Source organism: Tenrec ecaudatus, chromosome 9, assembly GCF_050624435.1.
Source record: "Tenrec ecaudatus isolate mTenEca1 chromosome 9, mTenEca1.hap1, whole genome shotgun sequence".
In the NCBI taxonomy this organism is placed as follows: domain Eukaryota; kingdom Metazoa; phylum Chordata; class Mammalia; order Afrosoricida; family Tenrecidae; genus Tenrec; species Tenrec ecaudatus.
In genome coordinates this window covers 96,733,902-96,748,740 of record NC_134538.1, presented here as the reverse complement: position 1 = coordinate 96,748,740, position 14,839 = coordinate 96,733,902, and the positions used below count along the sequence as shown (strand labels likewise).

The following is a 14,839-nucleotide window of genomic DNA, read 5'->3' as shown; positions in this document are numbered from 1 at the left end:
AGGTTATATTTGTACTTTATGAAGATTCTAGCGATGGAGTGGAGGATGAATCAAGGAAGTCTGGGGGAATATAACAACGGATACTTAAAGAAAAAAATCTTGGGGGCTGTGTGCCAACATTTGTGTATTCCTTACATATGTTAAATGTATTAAATTATCTAAATCAAAACAGCCTTTGAAGTAAGATGTTATGCTTACTTCAGCTTTACAGGTGAGAAAGCTGAGACGCAAGGCAGTGAAGATTTCCAAGATATTGCTGGGTAGCTGGTGGAACTGAGTATGAGATGATGAAGAGACTGAAATCTGTACTATGGTACCTGCTGTGCGGATTTTCACCTAGGATATCTCATGCTATCCTCAAATCAACTACGTGAGGCAGAGATCTGCCTTTTTTTTTCTTTTTTAATCCATGAGAACATAAACTCTGAAAGTCCTGATTACATATTCCAACTCATAGATTTAGAGAGTAGCAGGGCTGAGATTCCAACAGAATCATCATGCTGGCGATGAAGCTTATGAAGGTCGGAGCAAAATCGTTGGAAAATTAAGTGAGTAATAAATGACAAGAAAGAGACACTTGGTGAATAGCTGAAGAGGTTTAAAGTAGAAATACAGAAGTTAAATAAATCAGAAGTGCCTAGCTTTTGCTAACTCATACTTGCGCTTGAATGTTACATAAATTTTCCCTCACCTTAAAATCACCCCTACTTCCTAACTTTTAACAAAATTTGAATCACAATCATCTTCACTGGTTATGTTTACAATTTTATACCGTGGACAAGGCTCTGAGACTTTTCCTCCACAGGTCGCACGCAGGAACAGAAAGATCTCAAGTGTATCCTAGGGAGTGCCTACAATTGATTAATGAATTCAACATTAATAACCTGATTTGGTATGGACATACTCAGGATATCTACTACAAGCAGACAGTTCAAGTTAGCAGTCAGAATTGATTTAGTATTCCATTTATATCTCTGGGTCGCATAGATCCTTTCGGAAGTCAGGAGCCTTCCAGTGTGTGTCAGGGTTTTATCTTCTCATGCTTATTTAATCTGTATGCAGAACGAATCATCTGGATGCACAGTTGGATTATATGAAAAATAATTCTACCTCAGGATGGGAGGAAGGCTTATTAACAACTTGTACTATGCAGGTGGCACAACGTTCCTGTTGAAAATAAGGACTTGAAGCACTTGCTGATGATCAAAAATTGTAGCCTTCAGTAGGGATTAGGACTCAATGTAAAGGTGACCAAACTCTCAGAAAGGACCAGTAGGCAAAATCATGATGACTGGAGAAAAGATTGAAATTATCCAGGATTTCATGTTACTTGAATCCTCTATTAATGTTCATGGAAATAGCAGTCCAGCGATCAAAAGACAGATTGCATTGAGGAAAATCTGCTGCACGGGACTTTAAACTGTTGAAAAATACGGTGTTCCTTTGAAGACTAAGGGGGCTTCACTAAGTCATGGTGCTTCCAATGAGCTCCTATGCAGGTCCTACTCAGACATCGAATAAGAAATACTAGAGAAGGACCCGTGCAGCTAAGTTAGGTTCTGGTGAGGAATATTGAGGTACCGGGGAGTGCCAAAGAACTGCAAATCTGTCTTGGAAGTAGACAGAATGTTCCTTAGCGGCAAGGTTTAGGAGACTTCGTCTCACCTAATCTGAACATGCTGTCAGGAGCGACCTGTCCCTGGATAAAGACATCGTGCTTGGTAAAATAGGGGGTCACTGAAAAAGAGGAAGGTCCCCAGTGAGGTGGAGCGACACCATGGCCGCAGCAATGGGCTCAAGCAGAGGAACTATTATGAGGATGGTGCAGAATCAGGCAGTGCTTCATTCTGTCGTGCACAGGGTCACGGTGGGTCAGAACTGACTCAATGGCACCTACTGACAATATAATCAGGGCTCAAAGTCAAGGCTATAGGAGAAGATGACTGCTCACCTTCCATTATAAGACCAGATAATTCACACATGGTAGCACAGTGGAACTTGGTAGGAATACCAGAAAGACTTTGGTATTTATACTTTTGCTTAGTGATTGTTGTTGTTAGGTGCCATTGAGTCAGTGCTAACCCATAGTGACCCAGAACAAAGCACTGCCCGGTCCTGCACCATCTTCACAATTGTTCCTGAGCTTGAGCCTATTGTTGCAACCACTATGTCAATCCATCGCAAGGAGGGCCTTCCTCTTTTTCACTGCCCAGCTCCTTTACCAACATGATGTCTGTTTCCAGGGGCCGTTCTCTCCTGGTAGCATGTACAAAGTGTGTGAGATGAAGTCTCACCATCCTTGCCTTTAAGGAGATTCTGGCTGCACTTTTTCCCAAGACATATCTGTCTGTTCTTTTGAAAGTCCATGGTAAATCCTCTCTTGTTACTAAAATAATCAGCTGGCACCCTCTACTTTTCTCCGCTCTATTCTGACACTACCAAGTTTGGGAGAAATGTATTTTGTAGTTGATTGTGACCTTCATAAGAATATGCCCCTCTGAGAAACTAACGGCACAGTTTATTTTTCATTTATGCTCAGATTAGTCCAGAAGGCAGAATAGCACAAAAGCTTGGCTTTGAGACAGAACAGATGTTACTTCACACATTTTGTATGAAATGAAGAGTAATCAGATAAATATTTGGAAAAAGGAAAAAAGTGGAGCAAAGTTTAATAATTATCTCTAAAGATAGATCCACCAGGGATGGCAGAGTGGACATCAGCCAATGTATTTGATATTTTTAATTCTAGGTCAAGGCTAATGATAAACAATTAAATGTGTTTTATTTTATTTTTTTCCAATTCACACAATGCTGAGCAAAGTAAAATGCCACTGCAAATCCTCTTTTAAATTTATTTCTGTAGCCAATGTTAATGATCATTACACCTCTGGAAACATACTTGCTTTCTAAAGGTTGCCTAATTAATTTCCTCAATTACCACTTTTCTTAGCTACTTAAATAGAACCTTATCAAGACCCTATTTTCCCAATTTCAAATCCAAACATCTCCCCATTGTTCAATCAAAGCTGTATATAATCTGTCACCACTACCATGCCCTCTCTCAGGTCTCCACTTAGCCACCGTTATCTGAGTCGCCTCTCCTGTAGCCTGTATTTCTGTCCACTCTTCTCATTTTCTTTAACAGAGGAATTCTCTCTCCACACCATTGCCCACTCTACTTGTGCCTGGAATACTATCTCTCTCTCTTTGTATTAATTGTGGAGCCTAGTGTCCTATCGGGCTATATGTTCAGTTGCTAACCCAGGGGTCCACAGTTTAAAGCCAAGAGACACTCCTGGGAGAAAGATGAAGCTGTTTGCTCTGGGAAAGATTTAGCCTTGGAAATCCACAGAGGCAGTTCTGCTCTGTTCTATAGGGTTGTTATGAGTTGGAATTGACGCGAGAGCAGTGAGTGTGATTTTTTTTTAATGTTTAAGCATGTCGCCCTAATTCTCATAGACACATCAGTGGAATAAATTATGCAGCAGAGGGTTTCTTACCACTGTGAGTGGCTTCACCTAGATTACAATGGACCTTTTTATTACTTGGTTTTCAAACAACTGGAGAGGCTGGAAGAGAAAGTTCTAGGGCAAGCTTCCCAAATAATTGTCAGTCCTCAGACTCACTTGCTTTGGGGATCTGCTTTATGGATCAAAGCTGCTGCTATGGCTGCCGTAACCAATATCTAACACCAGCTGTCCCATGAGGTGGATGCTATTACCTCTCTCTACCAGTTTGTTTTAAATTGAAGCCAAGATTTAGTCCATGGAATTGTCAGAGCCTAAATTACATCCAGAAACATGGATGCAAGCAACATTTAGTTTTCTGTTTTTACAGCACAAGATGTCAAAGTTCCACCAGGCTATCACCAGTGAAAATGTGGTCGATGGACCAGTGAAACAATTTTCTAGGAGTGTGCAATGAGTAAGCACAAGGATTGAGAGTAAATACTGAGTTTTAAAGCACCTTGAACTTGTTATGATAAACAAATGCATCATCTGTGGACTTGACTTCATGAACAGGTAGGCCAGTTTCATCAATGTCAAATTCCATTCTGAGAGGCATGTAATATAAGTAAGCTAGACATGGTGGTATACACAGTTTGTGCAGTAGGATCGTGCTATTGGATTTATATGAAATAAAGTTAGAGAACCCCAAGGTTGGCCCTTTACATAGACAGTCTCACAGATGGACTCACACGTAACAACTGTGAGGCTGGAGGAGAACTGGCAGTGAGGCCTTTTGTTGTACAGAGGGATCACTATGAGTTGTCATACACTTGACAGCACCCAACAACATCAACACAGATAACCTGAGGAGTACCGCACTGGGGCAGCTGGGTGACTGAGAAGCCAACCCACAATAACCCCAAAACCCAGCTTCATTCCTCAGTTCTTCATGAGGACTAAGAAACTGGTATGTGAGTTACTTATGAGATATCAAAATCAATTTTGCAATCAATCACATATGTAAAAATAAGAGAGACAACGTTATGTATTTTAATCATGTAGCATTTAAATATTTTTATTGAATTACAGAAAAACATTGCTTCCTGTAAAGATCTTTGTCTTATGAAATACCATCATTTGACTGCTGCTTCCATGAGCATAGGCTGTGGATCCAAGTAAAATGAAAAGCCTGACAATGTAAGTCTTTCATCCATTGATCTTTCATCATGATGTCCAATTCTGAAGATTTTTGTTTTCTTTATGCTGAGGCAGCATACTCCATTTGAGGGCTGTGATCGCTATCGGTAAGGGCCTCAAGTCCTATTTGCTTCTAGAAGCATTGGCGTGTTGTCCGCACATCACCGTGCGCCTTCCTCTAACTCTGCAGCCTCATGCTCCGTCAGACAGTCAGGTTTTTCAAAATAATTCCTGAGTTTACACATCAGTTAAATTTTTTGAAAGGACACAACCCCAATGGACACTTTCGTAAGGTTTTAAACTATGCAGTATCTCTTTGTTTTGATCAGTTTATCCTTGTTTATATATAAGTTCCATAGGAGCAGAGTTAAGTGTTCTGGAATTCCAATTCTTGAAATGTCATCCACATTATGTTACAATCCACACAGGTGAACACCTTTCATAGTCCACAACATTTGGGTAAACATTGTTCTTGCATTATTTGCTTTCGGCTATGATTCATCTGGCATCAGTGATGGTCTCCTTCATTCCAGGTTCTCATGTGAATGTGACTTGATAGGTGTTAATGTACTGTTGCGTTCTACGCCATTCAATACCTTACCCATTCTATTCCTCTATGTGGCTACTTGAGGCTGGAAGTTTCTTATTCCGTACCTTGAACATGAGAGATGCCAACAGCATTGTACCCTTTTGGTATTATTTAAGGTTAATGGGACTTATGAAGAATTAATGTGACTCTATTGATTACCAAAGGAAAAATCAATGCCATATTCTTTGATAGTTGCTTTTTCACATATATTAAGGTGGCCATTAAACACTGACAAACATGGCTGTAGTCCTATTTCCTGTTCTTACTTATAAACAGAATAAATTTTTAAGTTATAGTCAATGATAGTGTTGCTTTCCAATACTAATGGGTCAACTAGCATAGTTTCTAGTTTTTTAAAAAGATGGAAAACTATGAAGATTGTGATTATATTCAAGAGACTCATCCATTCACTGTCATTGAATCATTCTAACTCATAACTGTAAACCTTTGCAGCACCGGATGGCTTTATGTTTCTCCTTTGGAGTGGACGGTAGTTTTGAACTGGGAAGCTTCTGGTTAGCAGCTCACCACTTAACTTACTGGACCACCAGGGCTCCCTCAGAATCTTTAAGACATTCCTAAATTGTCACCCATCAAGTATATAAACTTGATTAGGTAACATCCACTCCCCCCACATCTTTTACATGGGATGAAATTATATCTTGCCAAAACACCTCTAAGATCCCCTTTTGCAAAAAATTAACCCAATTAAGCTAAAGCCTGATTGGCATCTGTTTTCAGACTGGATCTTTTTAAAACTAGGCAAAATTTCTCTTATTTTTTAACTAATAAGCAAGCTTCTTTCCTTTCCTATATAGAAGATTAAATGTCCCGTGACTTACTAGAAATTTATCATTTTAACTTATCCGTTTACAAATTCTCAGAGTGAATTTCACAGGATTCAGCAAGTTCGAAGCAATAATTCATATGGAAGCAAAATGCACACGCAGTGAAAGCATTTTCTTTTTAAAGACCGAGGTCTCACTCTTGCGCGGCTATCTGAAAATCCTTTGTGGAGCTGCGGGAGCATAGCCAGATGGTGTCACCTGCCAGCTGGAGCAATCATATGCTGCCTATTAAAACGCAGTGTCCTGTGGCTGGGCCGCAGCTGAATTTAAGGCTATCAGCTTGAACATTCTTTAGTAGTGGGATAAACTGCTGTAGCAGCGGGGGCTCTCCCAATGAAATGCCAGACTACAGTTACCATTCTTTCACACAGGGAGTGTTCGCATGCATCTTCTTCTTCATCACCATGTTGGTGGTGGTGGAGAACCAAGAAGAAGATTCACAGCAGAATCCAAAATCCAACTCCACTAGTGAAAACTAGATTGATACTGCACGGACACACGACCACTCAGACCTCAAGAATGGTGTGATGCAGCTTGAATGACTGCAGCTATTCTTTCCATCCAAGACATCCGTTAGCGTTAAAGAATTTTTACTTATAAGAGTGCTGTTTTTAAAACCCAAACTAGCCCAAACGAGTAGAAAACCATGACCACAGAAATATTTTAGGCACCAATTAATCAAGTTAATATATGCAAGTACAAAATTAGAGGTGGAAGGCAAGAAGGCTCTGTATCGTGATAATAGTCAGAAGTTTTTATATTCACTAGAAAAATGGAATCTGTTAACATGCACCTCATCTAGCAACACCCTCCTGTGAAGCACCTGGACGCCCTGGCGATCCCAACAGCACACTCACCGCCATGAGTAGATGCCTAAGCACTGCCACCTACAGGAGAAGGCGGCCGGTCCTGCTGAGTTTCTCAGACTGTAGCACTTTGTAGGAGCCAAAGGCCTGATCTTTCTCCCTGGGAGCAGCTGGTGATTCCAACTGCTGACCTTCAGGATGGCAGCTCAGTTCGTGATTAATACCAAGACTCATTCAAATGAGGGTAGAAGCGAACCAGCATCGTTTGCCACAGAACATGTTCACAAACACGAAAGAAAGCCGGCGGAGCTGTTCTACAGCAAGGCCCTGCACTCCTGTTTTAGAGGGCACGTTCCTGGTTTCCTCTGCCATCTCTTCCACGCTCTTAGATGGCCACCTGTGTCAGAAGGTCAGCTAAAGTGCCGATGGTCTTGACTCCTATTTCAATGTACCTAGAAAAGAAGAACTTCTAAACACAATGCGAGCCCTTCCCGCTAATGGAGTTGCTGCACTTATTTCCAGTTTTTGATTCCCTTGCCATCAACTCTCCCCTAGACAACTTCACAATATTTTCTCACAAAGGCCTTCTCAGAGCACCTTTCCAAAGGATCTCCTCGTTTTCATTCCCACATGTGTAGCTCTGACAAATACCCTTGGTCTCTCATATGATTAGGAGAGCGCACCACTTTCTCTGATCGCTCCTTTTACACACCATCCTGTGTGGCCTTGTTAGAATGACCTTTCTGACAAAGGCAGTTTTATCTCATGAATCATCTGTTCGAGAATCGACACTGGCTGGCTTAGAGTCCATTCTGTCTGGACGGAACCTTAGCATGACTTTCGAGGTTCTGCACACATCATTTCATTGCTAAAGCGCTTCCGATTCTTTTTCTTTGCTTTCCTACCTCTTTAAAAGCTTTTCCCAAGCCCATGACTTCCCATGTAATACTAAATAGGAAAACAATGTAGACTAATGAGCTTAGATTTGCAGGTGGCAAATCCAGATGTAAGAGGACAATATAATAATAATGTAGTTATTATTATTACTACAAAGTAGCAGAGCTGATTCCTAAGGATAAAATAAATCACCAGGAATGAAGTAGTTCATATCAGGTGAAATTTAGGTGGGCATGGAATTCCTCTTCATACAGGGGGAAATTCACACATATTACAGCTGTCCAAACAGAGTTGCTGTCTCAAGGGGATGACTGGAGAGCTGAGGGAGCATCGAGGTGCACAGCAGTGTGCTGTGCCCTCCGGAAGGGAAACCAGGGGGCTTGTATTGAGTCGCCCCTCCTGGATTCTCAGTCTGTTCTAGAGAAGGGCGTAGGGCTCTCTCATCCAGAGAAGTGCATTTCCCTGGCTCTCATACACACACACGTATATACGCAATGACTGCTTAAAAAATTAAATACAAAGAAAAATAGGACAACATACTGGCTTGAAGCAGGTAACTAAATAAAAAGTTTGCGGGAGCAGCCCCAATTCCAGCTACATCAACTCCCTCCTCAGAAGAATGCAAGCAGAGGACAGCACTGCAGCCCAGGGAGAGGGGCAGGTCTGCCCAGGCCAGAAGGGAACAAACTAGAAAGAGAGAGAGAGGGACAGCAAGAGCGAGATAGAGATAGAGAGAGAAAGAGAGAGAGAGAGAGAGAGAGAGAGAGAAAGGGAGGGAGGGAGGGAGGGAGTGAGAAAGAGAGAGAGAGAGAGAGAGAGAGAGAGAGAAGGAGGGCAGGAGGGAGAGAAAGAGAGAGAGAGAGAGAGAGAGAGAGAGAGAGAGAGAGAGAGAGAGAGAGAGAGAGAGAGAGAGAGAGAAAGAGAGAGAGAACACCACACCTTGGCCCACCAGTCCTCCAGGACTACATTCCTGCTTGGAAAAGCCCATGCACAGGGAGGACTTTAGGGCCCGCCCACCAGGAGACACAATGTCTCCTCACTGACCCACAGTGCTGCAGGGGACAGCACTGGAGACAGAGTGTGGGAATTGTGCCTGGGCTGACCCCACCCCCGCCCCACAGGGGCAAAACATGAAGGGAGTGCAACAGAGCAGCAAGGGGAGCAAAGACATCCCTGAGGAATCCCCCAAATGGACTTCAGACTTGGGGGTGCAGGGCTTTGAACCTCATCAGACCTGACTGGAAAACACTCAAAAGGGTCAGCTAGACAGGCCTGGAACTATTTATAGGCTTTTTTTCCTCTGTTTGTTCTATTTTTTCCCTAAGTCTAGCTATATCAGATAAGCAGGATAAATAGTCTCAAAGAGAAAACAACAGAACCAATGGTTCTAGGCTAACATGGGAGAGGAGTGGGTGGGGAAAAGGGATAGGGAGCCACAATTTCAGAAACAAGGGAATAAGATATCTAAAATTGATGACAAGGAGGATGTAGAAATCCTGGTAGGCTTGACCAAGTGCAATGTATCCAAGAGGAATTACTGAGAGCTGAATGGAGGTTGAACAAGATAGTGGGACAGGAGGAAAGTAAAGGAAATAGAGGAAAGAATTAGGAAGGCAAAAGACATTTATAGAGATATAAATATGAGCATGTATATGTTATATTAATATGTAACGATAGGGATATAGGTCTATGCACATATATTGATATGTCGTTTTCAGGTGACAGACAGACAGTAGACCTCTACTCAAGCCCTCCCTCAATGCAAGAACTCTTTTTCTCTAATAAACTGGCATTCTGTGATGCTCACCTTCCCGACATGATCTCTGAAGACAAAATGGGTGCATAAGCAAATATGGTGAAGACAGCTGATGGTACCTGGCTATTAGACAACATAGCGTCTGGGGTCTTAAAGGCCTGAAGTTAAACATGCAGCCATCTAGCAGGGATGCAAATAAGCCCACATGGGAAGAAGAACAGCAGCCTGTGTGATCACGAGGCGTTGACGGGATCAGATATCAGGCATCCGAAAACTAAAACAATCATACTGATGCGAAGAGGAGGGTCAGAGTGCAGACCCAAAGTCCACCTGTAGACAGTTAGGCTTCCCCTCACAGAAGGGTCACAAGGAAGGAACAAGTCAGCCAGGATGCAGCACAACGCCAATGAAATACACAACACTCCTCTAGTTAATGAACCCACCCACCCATGATCAGTTCTACCTTACACATTTGTTAGACCAGAGCATATACATTGGTGTAGATAAGAGCCCTGGACACATGGAATCCAGGGCGGATAGACCCCTCAGGAACAGTAATGGGAGTCTCAATACGTGAGGGTAAGGGGAAAGTTGTGGGGAGGTGGGTTAGGGAGAACTGATCGTAAAGATCGCCATATTACCACCACCACCTCCACCACCACCTGCACTCTGCCAAGGAGGACAAACAACAGAAAAATGGGTGAAGGGAGATAGAACACAGTGCAAGATATAAAAATAATTATAATTTATCATTTTCAAGGGTTTGTGAGGGTGAGAGGGTGGGGGAAGGATAGGGGTGGGGGAGAGGCGTTGATGCCAAGGGTTTAAGTAGAAAGAAAATGCTTTGGAAAATGATGCTGTCACCATCCCTATGAGTATGATCAATATAATAGATATACAAATTGTTATAAGAGCCGTAAGAGCCCCCAGTAAAGTGATAAAGAAAGAAAAAAGAACAGAAAAATAATTGAAAGCACTGGCAAAGAAGAGTCACTGGGCTAGTGAGTGAAAGACAGCACACTTATCCTGGCCTTGCTTCAGAATCTTGAGTAAATCCCTATCTTGCCACTCTCCAGATTAAGGATGGCAACATTTTAGTTACATATGTTAGAATACGAATGTAAGGCTCAAGTGAGTAGCTGCCAGGAAGGCTGCTTGCAAATCACTATTACAAACAAATGTTTGCATGGAGATGCCCAAGATGATTGACTTAGAAATATTCAATTAAATATCAGTATGTTTTTCTCTAAACACTACCTACTTTCACTTAATATGAACGTGTTATATCTTCTAAAATAGAACACTACAATCGATTATTTATATTATTTTGTCCCCCCTCCCAGATTTTACATATGTGGCACTATATTTTCCCTCACTGAATTCTTACTACCTCATTGATTTAGACCTTGTCTGATATATTTGTTTGCTCTTTTGCCTCAAGACTGGACTAGCAATGCATAGTATACACTCAGTGTAACATATGCACTCAATCGACAAGTTAGATGACCAGGGTAGATTATGACTCATAGCAACCCTATAGGAGAGAGGACAGCTGCTCCTCTAGGTCTGGAACGGGCAAGCTTTACAGGAGCAGCCAGCCTCATCTTTCTCCCTCAAAGAGGCTGGTGGTTTCTAACTGATGACCTTGTGTCCAACATGTAACCCACTACATCGCCAGGGCTCCAAAATAGCATTTAAGGCATCGAATACACTACTACTCCGTGTAATGAACAGCACGCTCTACTTAGTTCAACCTACACAGAGAGAATGAAACAGCGACATCATTTAAAAGAAGTTAAGTCTATTTGCAGTTTGATGTGTTGAGAAAGACATCAAAAGGCTCAGAAAAGAAACCAAGAATTAAAAATAATAAGACTTAAAAATCAGCATCTGTAGATAAATTACAATAAGCAGGAAGGGTACATTGTTCCCTATATTTTTATTTCAACAATTTTTCACTAAATTTTTATGTGCACACTTAATAGTGTCTAATTTATTTATTTTAGTGGTAAAAGTTCTTTTGCTGCATTGTGAAGTTGCGTGGAAAAGGATGTTTAAGAGAAACTATTACAAAGGAGAGGCCAGATGCCCCATTTCAGGATATGTAGACAGACCGGGAAGGTTTAAAGTTTCACACTGAAGTGTGACCTGGACTTTAAGATGTGAACAATTTCATGTTCCAACTTCAATCAAAAATATTCTTCAAAACTATGAGCATTTCGCATTATATTTTGCCATTAAAATTGAGGTTTTTAAAATTTTCTTTTCAAAATATTAGGGAATATCAAGTTAAATCAACATTTAATGTGCAATAAAAGAAATTTAATCCAATTTTATTTTGTAAGAATAAGAAAATGTATACAGTGTATGCAGATGGTATTTTACAAATATATACATTGCCATTTGGGGGAGACATGATTGATTAGCTAAAATATTTTACTATGACACATTCTATAATTCATTGACAAGGCTATACTTCAGAGTGTATTTTTCTAATACCAATGGATAACTGTACTCAGGCAAGAGGCCAATTATATTACTTGTGAAAATAATTATCATACATTCAATGTTTACAAGATAATATATATTAATAAGTACCATGAATATTAAGAATAACCATCAGCATTGATTTAGTGGCTTATTAGTAAGTCCCATTATTTTCTCTGTAAAGCTCCTATGTATACTGTTTGTGTTATGAATTTATAGATTTAATAACCTTGCAAAATAATTTATGAAGCTCTAAATTTTATGAAGCAAAGCAATATAGAAAAGTACAGGATGGTGTTAAAGGTAGTAGGTAATCCATGGTATATTTTTCTTACTAGCCCTAAAGTACCATAGAAGTTCATTTTGAATTCCATATAATACAACTGAACCTCTGAGTATTCAGTTTTCTGGATAAGGTAACTGAATTCAGGAATGTTAAACTATGTTTCGTATTTGTTGGCCTGCTTCCATTGGCCTCCCAGCTTCATTAAAGATAACTGGCATCTTTGCACCCTAAGAGGTTCCTGGATCCGTCATGACAGTGGACCAGTACACAACTAGTGTGTCTTGAACTGTCTAAGGGAATCATGCTAACGTCTACCTGTCACTTGTGTTCCATGTTGCTTTAGGTGGTCCTAATTGAAATGACCCAAGATGAGACCACATACTATTCCTCCCTCTCTTGGGCATGGTCCTTCTCCAGTCTACAGGAAGCATGTTTCTCCGTAACTGAACTCGTACAGTGGAGGGTGCACCGTCAAATTCTCCCTGGGCACAGGGGTGCTATCTTGACATTACCATCAGTTAGGCCAAGTCCCACGTGCTAGATTCCCAGATCCCAGGAAAGGCAGGGCCCCTTCTAGGTATGAAATGAACAACAGTTCTCTTCAGAGAAATCGCTCCACAAATATTCCCTCTGTGCTTAGCCCTCTTTTTAATAATCTTGAAGCAAGTATAGGGAATAAAAATCTGTGACATACATGGTTTCCTGATACTTATTTTTAAATTGCACTGCGTTTCCTAGAGATAAATTATATATGTGCAAAACAGAAGATCCTTAAATATTTGTTTGTTTTCAAAGTGTGTATGCAATTTAATTACAGGAAAGATATCAGAAATAAATTTGGGGTCATACAATCAGATAGCTACATTTTGAGAACACTATGACATAATAATAGGATTACCCCAATGCAGTCATCTTAAATTATATTCTGATAAACACTGTGTCTCAATTCATCTCGCCATAACTAAAATTTTATATACTTTTTTAAAAATGAAGGAAAGGCTAATTTCCTTCTTTATTGTTTTCATTTCGTATTTTTCTGATAATTAGTGAGAATGATGGTTTCTTCAAATACGCATTGGTCTTTTGTATACGCTTTTCTATTTCACAGGACAATGAAAACAGGGCAGTTTCATTTCATACTTAGATCTACATAAACTCTTTATGCTATAGTGTAGTTTGCAAAGATTTTGCTTATAACATCATCCTACCAGCCATCATGATGACCTACCAAATTGATCGCAGCATGTCAATAAAATCATGCAAGCAAGAATGAGCAACTGCCCTGGAAGCTCGTGTGTGATACATGAGTGCTAGACGTTGAAATGCAGCCAATAAAATTTCAGGAACTCCCACAAGACTGTAGTTTCAGAGGATCCATTCACCTTGAACACATGTAGTTACAATTAAAGGTGAATTATTGTGCCTTGCTTCTCCTAACACTAAAAAAATAGTACAATATTTGATAGACCTCTAGATTTTAGAAGAAACATACTATTTAGCTTTTTTGACCTAACACATTTTGAGGTAGTTAGTTTATTGTGCCAAACTGGGCAATAAACACATGTGGGGTTAATTGAAGGGCGGGGATATAAAGGGCTTGGTGAGCCTCCCCTTTCTAGTTCTCAGGTCTCTTGCTTTGTGATGGTCGGACCAGAGTGCAGCTGCCTTAGCAGTTCCCTGCTTCAGCTTGCAAGGCTCACTTCCTGCAAGACATCCCCAAGGAGAAGCCACTTGGACCTACCCAGATGCTTCCCTGGGTGCTGGAGCAGCCATGTGGAGACCCTTCACTGACTCAGTTTTCCTCCTGCAGTCAGCATCATTGCATCTGTTTTGTGAGATGGAGGAGGACTTTGTAGATTGGTGTTGGACATATGGGTTAATGGGTTAATGTTGGACTTGTGGGCTTGGGCAGCACTAGGTTGGGATGTTTTCTTGATGTGCACTTACCCTTTATATAAAACTCTCTTATACATGAGCTTCTGTGGATTTGTTTCTCTAAAGTGTCCAGACTAACACACATTTTTTCAATTATCTAAATTAATTTTCACACAGAAGTCCAGAGAACAACAAATTCATAAACAAAGCACTTCCAACACATTTAGGCTCCACATCAAACAGTTTAGAACTTGGCAGTTATAGCACAATAGAACCAAGATTATTGAAATAAACACAAATAGACTCTCTGAAAGAGAGAAAGAATCCTGAAAGTATCCCTGTGAATCCTTCACACCCCCTCGACCCATATTCTTCATGGATATCCATTTCTTACTCTAATCTCCTAGAAATGTGGCCTGGTTAATGGTTATGCATGGGCTTATTAACATGCACTTTTTTTGTTGTTGCAAAGTTCAAACAGTGCCCATTCTGCTAGCATCAGTGAGTGAACTTGAACCCTGGAACAGCACTCCCACACTCCAGAAGGAACCATTCGGCAATTAGTTGCAGATTGAGTACTTTGAACTCAAATAGTAGAAGGTATGGCAATTTAATCCACTGGAATGGAGAATCCTTTTAACTATAGATT

At 40.7% G+C, this 14,839-nt stretch overlaps 1 protein-coding gene across 1 annotated transcript in view; it reads right to left on the bottom strand.

The window, feature by feature from the left end:
* Positions 1 to 14,839, bottom strand: part of THSD7A (thrombospondin type 1 domain containing 7A) — a 301,694-nt gene that overhangs the window by 211,652 nt on the left and 75,203 nt on the right. The window lies entirely within an intron of this gene.